This window comes from Epinephelus fuscoguttatus, linkage group LG22, assembly GCF_011397635.1.
Source record: "Epinephelus fuscoguttatus linkage group LG22, E.fuscoguttatus.final_Chr_v1".
Taxonomy (NCBI): Eukaryota; Metazoa; Chordata; class Actinopteri; order Perciformes; family Serranidae; genus Epinephelus; species Epinephelus fuscoguttatus.
The window spans coordinates 4,830,348-4,848,648 of record NC_064773.1 but is presented as its reverse complement, the minus strand read 5'-3'; the positions used below and the strand labels follow the sequence as shown (position 1 = coordinate 4,848,648).

Sequence of the window (18,301 nt, the reverse complement as noted above, 5' to 3'; positions counted from 1 at the left end):
TCATTTCTTTCCTCTCCCCTCGTCTTCACATTTTTGTTTTTTTACCACATAGTAAAGTTGACTCCATCCCCAGTGACAACTCACTATGCTGTTCTCACTAAACATAGTAAATATACATCGAAGTGTTTGTATGTATATTACTGTGTAGCCCAAGTCGCCGCGTGACAGTCGAGAAATATGTCAAAAAAGTAGGTCCTCAACCAAAATGTAACATAAGCACATTAGCTGGGTGCAGACAAGATTAATGTTATTTTTTGTTTGTTTCTTAACTTGGAGGAATATTTTGCCATTTTGGGAAAAAATGCTTTTAACAAGATTTAGATTCGTACCTGTACCGAGGAACACCCAAATAGCTGTAACTGCAGCTATGGCAGCTACGTGACCCACCCTCTAGCTACATGACCCGCCCACCATACCCACACACCAGTCCACAATCAGCCCCCTTTGCTCCTTGGCCCGGAAGCAAAAGTCCCGACAAAAGTGCTAAGTTAGCATTTAATTAGCTATGAAGTATTGCACTTAAAGACAGGCGGTTGAGGTTAGGGTACGTGTAATTGGAAGGCTACATCTTGTATGCTAATGGTAACTTAGTGATCAGCTAGCTATGAAATATTACGTTAAAAGAGAAGTGGTTAAGGTTAGGATAAGTGTAATGGAAAGGCTGCATTTTGTTACTTATGCAGATGTTAACTTAGCGATTAGCTTGCTATGAAGTATTATGTGAAAAGAGAGGCGGTTCTGGTTAAGTAAGGGTAATGGGAAGGCTACGTTTGTTACTGATGCGAATGCAAACTTAGCGATTAGCTAGCTATGAAGTATTACATTAAAAGAAAGGCAGTTAAGGTCAAGGTAAGGGTAATGGGAAGGCTACATGTCGTAAGTTATGCCAATGCTAACTTAATGATTAGCTAGCTTTCGAGTATTACGTTAAAAGAGAGGGGGTTATGGTCAGGATAAGGGTAATGGGAAGGCTACGTGTCTTAAGTTATGTTGATGCTAACTTAATGATTAGCTAGCTTTAGAGTATTACGTTAAAAGAGAGGCGGTTATGGTCACGATAAGGGTAATGGGAAGGCTACATTTCCTTACGTGTAAAGTGAATCAGGTCTTCATTTGTTATGAATTATAAAGTGCATTATTGCTACATTTACTCTAATTTATTCACGACAGTGTCCCGTTGTTGTTCCCTAGCTAAGTGCTATGTGATTCTGCATATATGTGCATTTCCTGTAAAAACAGGAAGTTCAATTGTTTTTTTATTATTCAATATTTTTGCCGTTGTATAAATACAACGAAACAGCAAAGCATCTACCTGAGCCACATGGTACAAGACCGAAGTGGTAAAAAAGATCAAATAAGTAGCTACTAATAATCGAATGGTAAACCCTCAAAAATATAATGAATTTGCTTGGGAGGGACTTGTCTAGGTAGCCAATAAAACAACAGTGCTGACAGAGCTAAGGAAGGGCCAGAGAGAGGGTGGGCGCTCTACTATGATGACCTAGGAGTTAGCGCAACCAAAAACACAATGACAACCCAAGGGGCAAGATTTTGGTGTGGCAAATGTTCTGGTTTCCGTTAGTAGCCCAAGTAGTATCAACCAGTTGCGTTTGAGTGGCAGGTAAACAGTCCAAGTGGAGAGGCAGAATGTGTTGGCGAAAAAGGCAATCTCGGAAACTTCCAGCTTTCATGTGACAACACGTCTGACTTATTTTTAAATTTATCTGCAGATTATTGAGATTAGCCGAAATGACTGGGACACGTAAGAGGAAGTCTTGGCTCTTATATTAGCTAGATCTGGATTAGCCCGAAATTTTAGCCCTCGCTTCCAGAGGCTTATCGTCATTAAACCGATAGCCGATTTGTTTCAAGTTTGACTGGGTCCTATACATTGGTCAGTAACTCGTAGAATTTACAGTCATGTATGAGGGACATAAGAGTTTTCTCGGACGCAGAGTTAGCATACACCCCAGGGTGGATGAGTCATCCAGGAAGTGACAAACTCTAAAATACCGTTAAGAATACCTGCAAAATGACTTTGTTGTCATTGTTGGGTTGGATACAAGCATATAGGTGACAACCAGTGTAAGACATTGAAAAAAAAAGCTACTGTTGTCCCTTTATCACTGTGAGGTTGCTAGGCAACCAGCAGATATTCCGAATGTACGAATTAAATAAACAAGATAGTGTTAATCAGTGAGCTTTACAGGTGCTTGTAGGCTGATTTTGCTACCTTTGGATCGAGCTAGTTTAGCTATTTCCCTGTTTCGGGTATTTATGCTAAGCTAAGCTAGCTGTCCGCTGGCTCTATCTTTGAATATTTCCCAAAATGTCGAATTATACCTTCAACTGCTGCATTTTTTCATTCTTTGTGATTTACAAAGCCTTATTTATTTTCTTTGATACACTTTAGAAATGCAAACATTTTTATTTTTTCCAAAGTTCGCTCACAATTTTCTCTCCCAGCTGTTGTGACAAGAGCTCAGCTCACACTGGAATTGGCCGATGCTTCCAATAAGGGGGCCGCCTCTGATCGGGGAGCTGTTTTTACTGGCTCCTCATCAGGGGTTCGGCCCCCACGCTGTCCTCCCTCCTGTGCTGTCCGCTGTCCTGGGCGAGGCCTGTCCACTGTATGTCCACTTTGTGTCAGATCCACTCCCGTACTGTCTCACCGTCACAACTGCATCCCCAGTAGAGAGAAGAGAGGAAAGAGAAGTCAAAGGTCAAAGTTTTCACCTTTCATTCACAGAAATCAAGAAGGGTTTGACGTGTGTTTGAATAAAAAGTGGTGCTTTTGCTCAGAGAAATGATTGTAGTGCTCAAAAATCTTCAAAAATGGGAATATGTGGACAAGACTGGCTGCTTCTTCAGAGAATAAACTGACATTCAGTGTTTTTCTAATATAGAAGAACCCCTGCAGACTGCCTGACTTTAAACCAAAGCTGCAACCTGCAATGCTTTAAAAGTTTTATCTTTATAACTTCACACTACAAATATCCACGGTGCTGTACATTATGTGCTCTCTGGCACATTAGGGCATCTTTTCCTTTCATCACTGCACCAGTCCACCAAGTCTGTTATTAAATATTGATTGTGAGGTTCAGGCAAGGCATACAATAAACTGCCCTCAGTCTGTGGATCCTACCCATGGATAGATAATATTACACCTCTATTATTGTCCATGTGTGGCCCGTAATTCAACAACATGTCTGCAGCTCAGGATTTTATTTTTTCCAAGATGTTTTTCTCTTTTCTTTCGGTTTCATTCCCTCGTATAGAATCGCTTTTTAAAATGTGAAAGCAGCCAGGAAGGGTACGTGCCAAGCGACATGCTGATTGTGTATTTGGATGGTTGTATACACACACACACACACACACACACACAACAGTCGCCTTTTAAGATTTGATGGTCCTGCTGGGGACAAGGTGAGCGTCTGAAGACGACCGCTACATCAGCTGTCGCCCGGGATGCTCTGAGATTCAAGGTAAGGTCCACACGGTCGGACACAATATTCTACATAAACACATTTGGGTGTTTGAAGGCCGGCGGTGCCACTGGCAGCACTCACTTTTCTTTCAATTTGACAGTTTTTAAGTCCAGAAAAATTCAAGGATACAGCAAAGTTTTATTCTTCTTGGAGCTGAAAAGCCTTTGAAGCAGCATTTAGGCCGTGCATGATCACAACGCTGCTTTTTCAAAGACGGTTTGATTCATGCAAAAACTCCAAATATGACAAAAGAGAATATGCAAAGAGGATTTAAGAAGCAAATATTTTGAGTCATGATTTACTACCTGACTGATAACAAGTTTTTTAATTAATTAAATGTGTCCAGGTAACCTTGACAGACACCACAAAGTTGTTCTCTTGCTCTTTTTTATTTTTGCGACCATTTATTTGAGCTGGAAAACCTTCAAAACAACCATCATGAAGCCTCTCAGCTGCGTAGAATGAATAACACATGAATAAATCCTACAATCAATGCCAGACTATTTATAGTGAGGAGACAGCAGTGATACTGGATCAATAGACCAAACACAAAGACATTGTTTGCAGATGAAAATAGAGGAGTCACGCTCAATGGAATATCAGAACAATGGTGGTGTTTTTTGGGAGCACTGTGAGTAGTTTGGGTCACACTGGGATGCAGGTAAAATATCAACTCAGTTGCCAGAATAAATGTTGGCATTGTGTGTTTCTGCAAATCACAGATAAGTTGCATTTGTATGGAATTAATGGCAGATACGTTGAAATTTTATATTTCTTTATATTTCAACAACACTGTGGTTGATATGTAGTCAGGTTTAGGCACAAAAAACACTTAGTTATGGTTACAAAAAATTAATATTTTGGTGGCACAAAACCAGCTGGAAACAAAGCGATAGCTCGATAAAGAACAGTCACCATTCATGGCACAATCCCCGCTGGAAAAACAGTGACGTCTTGATACAAAACAACTGCTTTATGTGGAAATATCTCAGCTGGAAATGCAGTGACGTCTCCGTAAAAAACAACCGCTTTTCGTGCCACGATCCAGGCAAGAAATGGAGTGATGTCATAGTTAAAAACAACCACATTATGCGGCACTTTGCCCGGTGGAAATGCAGTGACATCACAATAAAAAACACCTGCTTTTCGTGGAAATATCTCCACTGGAAACGCAGCGATACGTCAGTGAAAAAGAACTGCTTTTCATGGCACTATGCCAGCAGGAAACTTACTAATGTCTCGGTAACTAACAACAACTGTTCGTGCCACTATTGAAATGCAGCAATGTTACGTTAAAAAACAACTGCTTTTCATGGCAGCGATGTCGCAGTGAAAAACATCCATGTTACTGTACATGGCACTTTACCCGGTGGAAATGTTTTTTTCGATAAAAATCAACTGCTTTTTGTGCCACTATCCCGACATAAAACGCAGTGTAGTCACAGTAAAAAACAACCACTTTTCATGGCACAATCATGGCTGGAAATGCAGCAACGTCTCTGTAAAAAAAAAAAAAAATCGTTTTAAATGACACTATCTTGGCTGGAAATGCAGTGATGCCACAGTGAAAAACAACCACTTTCCATCGCAATTTTTCCGGTGTAAATGCAGCAATGTGTCTGTAAATAAAACAAACAAACGCAGCGACCTCTTGATAAAACACAACTGCTTTTCATGGCCCTATCCCCGCTAGAAATACAGCGATGTCTCTAAAAAAACACAACCACTTTCCATGGCACTATTACAGCAGGAAGCACAGTTACATCCCAATAAAAAACAAACGCTATTTGTGGCACTATCCCTGCTGGAAATGCAGTGATGTTACAGTAAAAAAACAACCACTGAACGTGGCACTTTCTCTGTTTGGAAACTGAGCAGTGGGTCACTATAAAACAACCGGCATTGTTGTTTGTCGGTCTTGAACAGTGGTCTGCAGTTTGGCAGGTGTCTCGCCAAGGTGACCTCCACCAGTCCTCCTGCTGACAGTCAGCTCATGTCATGTCAGCTCGTACACTACGTCACTTCAGAAACACTGATATGGTGACGTATGAAACAAATGTAACATAGCTGTGCTTTGCAGGAACGTACCAACGTTTTCTTTCAGGCTGAAAACACATCAGATTGATGCATTATGCAGTTGATCAGCGTTTTATCCGTCACCACCCTGTGAATGTTTATTTGAAGATACAAGGAGCTCTTAAACCACCGAACCACACAGCTAGTCTATTATTCACGCCTTTACAAGAGGTAGAAACAAGCCGTGCCACAGGGGCTGAGAACACACACAGACACACACACACACACACACACACACATTGGTCTTCAATCCGTCACATTCCCGACGGAAACGTGGAAGCTTCCTTCCTGCGCTCTGATGCTGTGCACTCACCGACGCCGCGGAGAAGCTGAGGGAGCGGGCTGGAGAGCAGGAAATTGGTCCGCTCATAAAGAGAGGATAAGAGGAAGTGTTTGGTTTTGAGCTAATGAAGATTAACGGCTCTGCCGAGCGGCGAGCAGGAAACCAGATCATCCCTGATGGAGGTACCTCAGAGGGGTCAGAGGTCAGAGGGGTCATATTAGTTTCAGACACAAGACACTTATTTTGTGACTCTGAGGTGATTTTGTATTAATTTTTGTCTCTTTTTGGTCTTTTTTTTTGTAGTTATTTTATGTCTCCATTTATCATTTTGTTTGTAATTGTTTTGTGTCTCTTTGTGGTCATTTTGTACTTTTTTTTAGGTCAGGGAGCAATTTTTGTCTGGTCACAGCTACATCAGGGCCATGACTAAGGACACAGAGGACATGTCCAGGATGTGTATTTTATCACATCTGATTCCACTTTTCACACAAGGACACATCTCATTTAGGAAAGCAAAGTATGTTTTTACATTTTCTACCTAATCTGTGACATGGCTGCAGCCGTACTCCAACACAACCCCAAGTGTCTTGACCTCAGTATTACTTCAATCTCAGTTGCATTGTTTATTTTTTATTGTTTCGATCAGAATGTGGAGTCTTTAAAACTACTCACTGGACAATTTAACCAAATTTAATGTAAATACAAGTTTATTTACAACAATAATTGATGTAATCCTCACACTGTACCTCCTTATTAAATACTTTGTTAGGTACAGTTTTGAGTTTTGATAAATACTATAATGGACCTGTAACAGTCAGACTATTAAAATACGGACGCCAAAACACAGTGAATTTAAGTAACTTTTTTTTTTTTTTAAAGAAAAACAAAAATTTTTTAGTTTTTAGTTAAAAAAATATATGAAACATATTATTTTAATTTAATTCTGCATAAAATCCCAGACTGTAATACACAAATACAAAGATTCAGTACCATTTAGTGTGTGGAAATTAATGTTAATTTTATGTAGATCGTTTTTTATTAGTAGTAGCAGTAGTAATATTTATAAATATTCCGGCATCATGTCAAAAACTGGCAAAAAACTGGTATTGTAGTTGTTATGATCAAGACTGAAGTTTGTTAAAAGATTTAACTCAGTAAAAAGTGGAAAATAATATTTTGTATTTTTTTTAGGAAGAGGACATTTTTGTCTTTTAAGATAACTGGGAGTTGGGTTTCTGTTTGTTTTTATAATCTCATACAGCACAAAAAACAATAATGCATCAAAATAAATGTTGCAAATCACTGACATATCCCAGATGATGATTAAATAACAATAAAAATTCTCCCCAGCATATAGTTTATGTAAAATAACTAAAATGTTGAGGTTTTATTTTATTTTTTTAAATAAAAAACAACAGTGACATTATGTAAACAAACTGACATTTAAAGGTTTAGAATTCTATAAATAAATAAATATTTGGTAGTTACTGTCAGCACATATCCCTACAGAAATAAAATGTTATTTCAATGCATATCCCAAACTGTGATCATCAAAAATTTAATTAATTAAAAAAATCCTCCTACCACTAATTTGATTTATTATTTATATTATTTTTTTAAATGGATTTTTTTTCTAATTAAAAATATAGTGGCATCATGTTAAAAACTGGCATTTAAAGGGTTAAAATTCTGAAAATAAATTAATAATTGGTGGTTATGATAAAAAAAAAAAATTAAAATGATATTATAATATACAGTATTTTTATGGCAGTGAAAGGAAGGGGGCATTTTTGTCCTCAAAGATAACAAGTGGGAGTTTTTATTTATGTATTTTTTTATCTGACACAGCACAAAAAAAATGCATCAGAACCAGTGTGGCTGCTAATCACAGATACAACCCAGACTGTGGGAAGAAAAACAATTTTAAAAATCCTCCACTGCGTTAAGTATAACGAAAGAAAAATACACATTTTAAAAAAAACAAACAAAAAAAAACAACAGTGGCATGATGTTAATAAATATGATCAGGACAGATTTTGGTTGAAAAATTTCACCCACTGAAGGTGGATAATATATAATATTTTCATGGCAGTTTTTCTTGACGCAGAACATTTTGACGACATCAGAGAAACTGACCTCTGTGTTTCCTCAGCTTGTTTCTTGTATGCAAATGTTTCCATCTGACAAAACATTCACATGTAAATTTACACTGTTTTAAATCAAGAGAGAAAAAATGTCTCAGTTTATCTCGGTGAAATGATTATTATTAACTGAACAGCTGAGGTCTCAGACACCCTGACATGTATACTCTGTGTTTTATTTACATGGAGCTGATTACATTATTATCATTAACATCTATTTTAACTTTCAAGGAGCAAAAACAATTCCTGTCGTCTTTTGTCTTCACTTTTGAGACTTGTCTTTGAATTCACGCTGCCATGAAGCAAATAAGACGACTGAGACTGAAATCCCAAATAAAGGCTCTGTTTGGTATGCAGGTAATTAAATTATAGTGTTGATCAAAGGACGGCCTGCGAGAGGCTTTTTTTATTTCCTTCTCTTTTTTTGGTCTTTTTATTTTTTACATTTTCCCACCATTCCTCACGCGCTCCTTTGAAGAACTGAAGTGACTCATTCCTCTTTGTTAGACAAAATATTCTCTGAATTGTTGTGCTTATGCAACGCTTAAGCTGGTTGGCAGAACACGGAGGAAACACAGACGTATATAAAACACACTCACTGGAGGATTTAATGTAAACGGCTCAGCAGCGTTGGATGGTACGATGCTGCCATCTTGTGCTGAAGGAGGAAAGTAAAACCAGAACGCCTGGATCATTAAATCCAAGACTTTCATACCACAACACACCAAAGTGATGCTCTGCTGATACGACATGAGACATGATGACACACACCTGAGGATAATGTGTGTGTGTGTGTTTAAATAGCATGTTGTTTGATAGGATTAATACAGTGTACACTCCGCCCTCATTAGGCCTGTTATTCCACACTGACGTTTGGGCGTGCCGGATCTCAGATCAGTCGTTGGCGCTTTGATCTCTTCCATACGTGTGTGTGTGTGTGTGTGTGTGTGTGTGTGTGTGTGTGTGTGTGTGTGTGTGTGTGTGTGTGTGTGTGTGTGTTGGCACAATGACAACACCCTGTAGACTTTCTCAGTGACACTTTGTTGCTGTGCACCGGGACAGTTCAGCCATGTGCAGATGATGAGGCAATGAGGCTGTAAACGCAGCCACAGAGTGTATGGTGATTTTACCTCGTTCTTCTCGTTGTCCTTTTGTGTCCCTTCATGAGGATTTTCTTGACCTTTTGGGCATTTCATGTCTCTTTTTGGTTGTTTTTCCAACTTTGCGTAGTTATTTTGTGTCTCTTTGAGGTTATTGTAAGTCGTCTTGGTCATTGTGTGTCTCTGTGTCTTTGTGTTGTTTTGCCCTGTATTAAGTTCGTCTGTGTCATATTGTGACTCTTTAAGGTAATTTTATGTCTTTTGTAATTATATTGTGTCTCTTTCTGGTTGTGTTTGCCTATTTTTGTCGTTATTTATTGTATCTCTAAGGTTATTTTGTGTCATTTATGATCATTTTTTCTCTCTTTATGGTCATTTTGTGTATCTTTTTGGGTGTTTTATGTCTCTTTGTAGTAACTTTATGTCTCTTTGCAGTCACTTTGTATCTCTGTGTATGTTTTGTGTCTCTTTGCAGTCACTTTGTGTCTCTTTGTTGTCACTTTGTGTCTGTGTATGTTTTGTGTCTCTTTGTAGTTATTTTATGTCTCTTTGTAGTCCCTTTGTGTCTCTTTGTAGTCATTTTATGTCTCTTTGTGGTTGATTTGTGTCTCTTTGTAGTCACTTTGTGTCTCTTTGCAGTCACTTTGTGTCTCTTTGTAGTCATTTTATGTCTCTTTGTGGTTGATTTGTGTCTCTTTGCAGTCACTTTATGTCTCTTTGTGGTTGATTTGTGTCTCTTTGTAGTCACTTTATGTCTCTTTGTAGTCATTTTATGTCTCTTTGTGGTTGATTTGTGTCTGATTGTAAGCATTTCATGTGTCTTTTTAGTCATTTTGTGTCTCCGTCATCACTTTGTCACTTTTTGTAGTCACTTTATGTCTCTTTGTGGTTGTTTTGTGTCTCTTTGTGTCTCTTTGTAGTCACTTTATGTCTCTTTGTAGTCATTTTATGTCTCTTTGTGGTTGATTTGTGTCTGATTGTAAGCATTTCATGTGTCTTTTTAGTCATTTTGTGTCTCCGTCATCACTTTGTCACTTTTTGTAGTCACTTTATGTCTCTTTGTGGTTGTTTTGTGTCTCTTTGTGTCTCTTTGTAGTCACTTTATGTCTCTTTGTAGTCATTTTATGTCTCTTTGTCGTCATTTTGTATCTCTGTGTATGTTTTGTGTCTCTTTGTAGTCACTTTGTGTCTCTTTGCAGTCACTTTATGTCTCTCTGTGGTTGATTTGTGTCTCTTTGTAGTCACTTTATGTCTCTTTGCAGTCACTTTGTGTCTCTTTGCAGTCACTTTATGTCTCTTTGTAGTCATTTTACGTCTCTTTGTCGTCACTTTGTGTCTCTGTGTATGTTTTGTGTCTCTTTGTGGTTGATTTGTGTCTCTTTGTAGTCACTTTGTGTCCCTTTGCAGTCACTTTATGTCTCTTTGTGGTTGATTTGTGTCTCTTTGTAGTGACTTTATTTCTCTTTGTAGTCATTTTTTGTCTCTTTGTGGTTGATTTGTGTCTCTTTGTAGTCACTTTGTCTCTTTGCAGTCACTTTATGTTTCTTTGTAGTCATTTTATGTCTCTTTGTGGTTGATTTGTGTCTCTTTGTAGTCACTTTGTCTCTTTGCAGTCACTTTATGTCTCTTTGAAGTCATTTTATGTCTCTGGTTGATTTGTGTCTCTTTGTAGTCACTTTATGTCTCTTTGTAGTCATTTTATGTCTCTCTGTGGTTGATTTGTGTCTCTTTGTAGTCACTTTGTGTCTCTTTGCAGTCACTTTATGTCTCTTTGTAGTCATTTTATGTCTCTTTGTGGTTGATTTGTGTCTCTTTGTAGTCACTCTGTGTCTCTTTGCAGTCACTTTATGTCTCTTTGTAGTCATTTTATGTCTCTTTGTGGTTGATTTGTGTCTCTTTGTAGTCACTTTATGTGTCTTTTTAGTCATTTTGTGTCTCCATAATCACTTTGTCACTTTCTGTAGTCACTTTTTATCTCTTTGTGGTCATTTTGTGACTTTCTGTAGTATTTTTTTGTCTCTTTGCAGTTGTTTGAGTCTCTGTGGTTGTTTAGCATCCCTTTGTGGTCTTTTTGTCTCTTCCTGGTTGGTACCTGTTAATTTGATTGACATTTTGCAGGTGGAGGCCAGGTGGGCCCTTGACACTTTTGGCCCCTGGGTCTATGCCTGCTATGCTTGTTCAGTAATCCATCCATGAGTTCAGCCACTTCCTGTAAATACACAGAGCTATTGTGTAAAGAAGGAAAGAAATTATTGAAACCTACCGTTGAGTTTATTTCTGTCGTGTCCTGTTAGCGGCGTGTCTCATGTCATGCTCCTGATAACTGTGGCTGAGAGGGAACAGAAGACGTACCTGTTATCACGCCTCTGTGTCAGCTACAGTAGCTGCTCTTTCACCGCTGCACCAAGGAGTGCAACATCTGGCAGAACAGCTGCTGTGTGTAAACCTGAAGCAACTTCTCTGGTGTGTGACTGTGCTAATAATAGAGTGTTTGCAGCTTTTTATTCATAGTTTGATGGTGAATGTTACACAGTCTGTGTGAATGTTCTTTCTCTCTTCATTATCGGCTTCACCGTAAAGGTTTGTACAGATAACTTTCTGAAATAACTTCAGACTTTTGTAGGAGCTGCTGCAGCAGATTTTTAAAAAAAGATTAGAATACAGTGATCAAATATTAAAAACTGACATCAGATAATACCCTCTATCTGACTGTGTGTTCACACCTGCTGTCACTACCTGATACGTAGCTCTAGTGAGACACGAAGAAGAAATAACAATTCAGTTTCTCTCACTGGCAGTACTAGAGAAAAGAATTCTCCGTCCTCCAGTCGCGATGTATTTAACGGCCTCACCGACCACCATCTCCTACAACACTGCCTCTGTTTTTGTCTTTTATGCAAGAGGTACATTATCAATATCTCCTCCACAGTCACCATGTTTGTTTTTGAGTTTGTTGTTGTCATAAACTTTTGACGCTGGGCTGCCCCCTGGTGGATATATTGGTTAACATCCATGCCAACGTAAAGGGCGCATGGAAGTATGTGGGCAGTGACCGTAACATCGTTTGAAACGGACGTATACATTTTCATACGTAACGGGAGCATAAATGAGCCCTTAGTCGTTAGTTCAAGGTCCACACAGTTTAATATATTCAGCATCACACTTGCGTTTGGCCATGCTGTCAAGCTAGCTCGCCATCTCTGTCACGTAGCTGTCCCTTAGTTACTCACTCTACAGCAGAAAACGGCACTTCAAAATAAAAGCTGTGTTCTGGAAATTCACTGTACTTCAAAATAAAGTGTGTTTTTTTACAAAGCTGACATGTTCACGAGTCATTTGTGGTCCATTCAAAATGCACACGTGACCCACTTTTGGACTGCAACCCACCAGTTGGGAACCAGAATGTTATCGGACTGACTCGGATTGATCAAATTCTGGGCAAACGAGCCATTTTGCGGGGTTGTGACGATCACAAAATGTGTCCATTGATTTACATCTCTTTTACAATGTAAGTCTATGGGATAAAGTCTTTTTGGGCCCAGTGGCGTCACGTGACGGACTCAGAAGTTGTAGCTATACTGTTTAACCGCTACGAAAATCTAAAGCCCAGCACACGTCCTGGGAGCCTCGGCAGCTGCTGTTTGTGTCCCATCTAAAACCAAACAGTCAACATAGAACTTCACATGACAACGCAAAGTTCTTTATGTGGTTAGTTTAAGTAAGTACGTAAAGTACTGTATGTACAAGTATGTCAGCCACTCTTAGCATTATTTATTCATCCCTTCACCCACTCCATCATCTGTGAAAAGGCCGGTCTGTAAAGTGGCCTGCACATCTGACCTCGTTGCTTACTCGTACCACACTCCTTCATCACCTTCCTCTTTGTGTGTTCCTCTAAATGTCACCACGGTGTGCAGCAGCGTCGAGCACTTGTAGGTGGAACTGATGTAGAATTTGTTGCAGACAGCAGCGCCACAATCACCGGCTTAATAGACCGTGAAATCAACACTCTCAGCAGGGCGAAGCCGGAGTCGTGTCCCCTCTCGTTGCCCCCTTAACATGGTCACGTGACACATTAGGATAACAAACAGGCCGTAACGCCGGGCACTAACAAGGTAAGTGGTGCAGGTCTGCAGCACAGTCAGATACGGGACTATAAAACATATTGCATCATCGTCAGCTGATGAGCTGCTTCCTGCCGCTGAGCAGTAAACACACTGAGGCTTATTGATTGATCAGACCACACATCCATTCAGATTGGTTGCTTGTTCGGCTGTTTGCTCTTCCTCAGATTTACCTTCTGATTCGCTGCAACGTGAGTCCTTGACAACTGACGGACATGTCCGATAAATGAACACAACATGTAGCAAATGAATAAATCAATCGCTGCCTTGGATCGAGTCTGACAATGTTGGAGAAAGTCGATATTCAGTCCTTTAGAATACCTCAGGTGCGCCAGGGTTGCTAAACAAAACCTAACTCAATTTAAGGGCTTTTTAGAGGTCTGTCCTCTGATTTGTATGCATCAAATCTCTGAGGGTTTAAAGGGCCAGAAACACTTTCTTTCTTCTCACACGTTCCAGTAGCTGTGTTTCTGTCTATCACGGTTCACACAGATGTGTGTGTTCTGTGTATTACCTCAAATGTAGAAGAATGTAAACCAGATTGAACACGATTTATTCGCCTTTTTGATATAACACAAATCTCAATAACATGGAGGCCAGTGGAAATGTTACAGTGGTTACTTCTTTTTATGTTTCTCTTACTTATTCAGTCTCTCTTTCAAACTCATTGCAGACTAATTTGGAGCAATGTTTGAGTGCTGCTTGGGCGGACGCGGACGGTATTTTGCAACCCGGTCTCACTCCAAAAGTCCTAGAAATCCAGCGCTTGGGCAGTGACTTGCAGCATCAGACAGTGACGAAAAAAGCCCTCCTTTAACGTTGGAATGATAGGCGTCCGGTCTCCGTTATAATTTAACAGCTCTTGGTGGCGTCAGGGGGAAACGCAGTGGGGCAAGAATGGAAGTTAAAGTGGTGAAAGTCGGGGCAAAGCAGTCCTTTAGATGTTACTGAATCACTCGAATCAGTTCATTAAAAAGATTCGTTCAAAAGATTCGTTCACCAAATCATTCAGTACTTGGCGGGAGGAGCCCTGACTGTGTACTGCGTAGTCCGACTCACTGAACTGATACACGGCTGAGCTGCTGCTGTGTCTGCTCTGCACTGGTGAGTCTCGTTACTGGCCAGCCTAACACTTTCAGTTTGTTTATCTGGAAACTAAGTCTGTTAAATCAATGGGGAGGTGTGTGATTGTGTTCATGTGGCTTGACTCCTGGCTACATTAGCCATTAGCTTGGAGAAAACGGTCCTTATGAAAATATGTCGCTGAGAGGAAATGATTTGAATCACTCAGGGATCGTGGTTACATCGTTCACCAAGTGATTCATTCACCAAGTGATTCATTCACCAAGTGATTTGTTCACAGAGTGATTTGTTCACAGAGTGGTTCGTCACGCGATAGGCAGTCCCTCCCTGCACCCTTGTAACTTGCAAGTGATTCATCGTTCGCACGGACCGAATCGGCAGTTCCACTCCCGGCCTGCACGCTGGCTGCTGAGCTCAACTGAACTGAGAAATGAACGAATCAGTTCCCGCAGTGATTCAGTTCAGTACGTTCACTCAACAGATTCGTTCATTTGAACGATTTGTTCGCAAACGACACAACACTACGGGAGAGGTGGTGGATGGGTCCAAATAACAAAGATTTGCACCTGAGAGAGCGGTGTTCACGTCCCGTAAGATTATCAGCCGAACCCTGTTCTTTTTTCCTGAACCTAACCACATGCATTTGTTGTTGAAAGAAAAACTGTGGTGCGTTTATTTTGAATGAGTCTGAATGTAAATGGTAAATTTCCTGTAATAACAGAAGTGTATTTTGAAAGAAGACAATGCATGTAACAGGTAGAACTTGACTTCTAACATCTGTATCTGGACATGGAAAGTCCACGACAAAACGTCGATATGTGACGAGGTCGGAGTGAGAATGTGTTGTACTTTGTGGTGGTGCATCACTGCATTTTGCCGGTGAAGGGGCTAAAATTAGCATGTCAACCCGGGTGTTGAATTTCCATCACTGCCGATCGAAACCGACCAATACCCGTGACTACTGCAGAGTCCTTTGACCCAGGTGTGAATGCTGATTGTAACCTTTCCAATCACACACAAAAGCCTGATGGTCGCAGGTGCTTAAGAATCGTTTGTTTTCGATACCTCAGAATGAGCCGTTTATATCTACACAGGGAGCAGGTCCTCTTCCACGGAGTCGGCCATGTTGTTTCTATAGTAGCCCAGAACGCACAAACCAAACACTGGCCATTCATCTTTCTGCGTTTTTGCATTGACCACCATAGTCGGCAGTCCCTCCATGATAAGACTGTCAGAAAGACACTGATTTTTTTTTTTTTAAAGAAACTGCTTTAGTCAGTGTTTTTACCAGTTTAAATCTGTTTGTTTTAGAGAGGAAGAGACCTCTGCTGATAATTCAACTTACGGTAAAAACCCTCTGAAGGTCTGGCCACTTGCTTTTTATTTTTGTTGTTGTTGTTGTTGTTGTTGTTGTTGTTGTTCTCCTACACGCCATGCACACAGCCTAAGTTTCATTAGGTTGCAATCTGCAACCTCACCACTAGATGCCACTACATCCTAAACACTAGACCTTTAATGAGATGGTCTCTACTGCATATAGGCGACGTGATTCACATGACTGTTTGTGCTACTCTGCTGATGGACACTAGGTGGCAGTAATGTGCAAAAAACGATGTAGGCTTAAACATACACAAAAGATCTGCTTTGCAAATGTTTCATGAGGAACTAGAAAAGCACTCAGAGAGTGCAGACCTCTGTGAAGTAGGTGATATTCCCTCCCCCTCTGCATCAGATTTTGCTGCCTGCATCACAATTAGGTTATTTGCATCACTATCATTATTAGGTTATATATGCCTTCACCATGGAGACACTGTGGTGTATTTATTTCGTTTTTATTTTGTACCAACACAGAATATAATATGTTTTTTTGTATTTTTCACTTTCTTTTTTACAACAGAGAACATTAATTTCAACTTTAGAAACATAACCTCCTTGGCAGAGGTAATTCCAACAATATTTAGCAAGTAGAACAAGGCGTGCTTTCTGGCCACCAGATGGCGCTATATTCACCGTCTCATTAGACATTGGAATTGCTGCTGAGGCTGTCAGACGATCATTTTATCCACTTTGCTTCAACCAATCACCACCAAAATGTTATCATCTCTTCCTTGTCCCATTATCCACCTTACCTGAAAATTTCATCAAAACCTGTTCATAACTTTTTGAGTTATTTTGCAGACAAACAAACAGACAAACAGACCAGCACCGGCGAAACCATAACCTCCTTGGCGGAGGTAATGAAACGCACGTCAGGCCTCAAGGATGCACGATGCTCCTTTTCAAAGTAGAGAGGCTGCACATGTAAATGAAAATCTCACAGCTGACTCCATCCTCTTTGACTTCCTGTTACATGCTGCAGCATCAGGTGTAGTCCCAGCCACCAGTCAGCGCTCTGCAGTCAGTAACATGCTCTGCCTGGAGGGGGTTCACCAGCTCCTCTCTATAAACAGTATGCTCTCTAAAGTAAACAGTGCAGTCCTATACCCAGCCCTCATTATGCACTCTAGGTGTGTGTTTAAGGTTCCTCCAGGGCCTCCCCGCCGCCCGCTGTAACACAAGCACAACACAAAACAGCAGACTGAGCCCGGCTGAGCTGTGTTCAACACGCTGGAGAGGGAATCTGCAGGATGTACGGAGACACTGTTAAAGACCTTTTTAAACAGGAATGTGATGGTGACAGGCCCGTCGAGATTGTCCCAACTCTTCCTCGCCTTCCCTTTCATGTCTTAGAAAACTGCAGATTACAGAAAGTCACATTAAGGACTTTTTAAACCTGCAGCCTCGCCATGGTCGTCCTGCTTTTCCTCTCACTATGTCTAAGATAAAAAGAGCTACAAGTTGTCTGTGGCAACTTTTAAGACACTTTAACTGAAAGTTTTGTCTGCTTAGGTCCAGGTTACATGACCTCTGCATGTGAAAGCTTTAACTGAAAACTTTGAAAGACCTTTTTTTAAGAAACGGACTGCAGAGTACAACCAGCTGAAACTTCTCCCACTTCAGTGTTCAGCGTTCATTGTTCAGGAGGTTTGTACCAGTACGCACAAAATGAGGCCTGAAATAGGCGTCCGATACTTCCCACGCAAAAGTTGTGATGTATAAAAACAGACTTGATAGGAGAAACTTTGACCCATGCTTACGAACACTTTGGAGACAGGAAATTGGTGACGCAGATGGTAAGGTGGAAGCCTGATTGTGGAAACTGTCAAATATATTTTGGTGCACGCCATTTTTGACTTTTGTCCATTTGTACGTATGAGACCCCTGGTGATTTAAACAGGTAAAAACACTGTGTAAAGCTGTTTCATGTTATAAAGCAGTGTTTCTCCAACGCTCAGGGGTGCTTCTAGAATTTTAGCCCGGTCCTCTCTCGGGCGGTCCAGGGGAGACCCTCACCTGCAAAATTTTTTGATGAACAAGCTCAGTTTTAATGCTTTTTTTTCCCGGATAATTTGCGACTAGTGATAGTGCAAATATTAGTAGTTAGTATTGAGGCGAAATACAATAGTTTCCACCTGCTATCATTAAAATTTAGAGAATTTTGAGGTGCTCATATTTGAGTATTTCCATTTACTTTATACTCCTCTAAATCTCAGAGAGAAATATTGTTCTTTTTACTTCTCCTCAGAATCAGAATCAGCTTTATTCGCCAAGTACGTGTGTACATACAATTTGAATTTGACTCCACTGGACTTGCCCTCAGTATACCAGAAATGACATCAGTACACACATTTAATCAAGAGGTGGAATATACAGAAATATACAATATACAGCAAATATAAAGAATAATTAATGTACAAGGATGCAAGTGCTGTTTGCCATGCCACTCTGTGACTGTTAGGAGTTCATCAGAGCGACAGCCTGGGAAAATAAACTGTCTTTGCGACGGGTAGTTTTGGCGAACAGTGCTCTGTAGCGCCTACCGGAGGGGAGGAGTTTAAACAGATTGTGTCATGGGTGTGAGGGGTCTGTAGAGATGTTTCATGCCTGTTTCCTGACCCTTGACCGG

The 18,301-nt window shown here is 40.2% G+C and overlaps 1 protein-coding gene across 1 annotated transcript in view; it reads left to right on the top strand.

Moving 5' to 3' along the window:
- Positions 1 to 18,301, top strand: part of LOC125883094 (USP6 N-terminal-like protein) — a 354,121-nt gene that overhangs the window by 204,708 nt on the left and 131,112 nt on the right. The window lies entirely within an intron of this gene.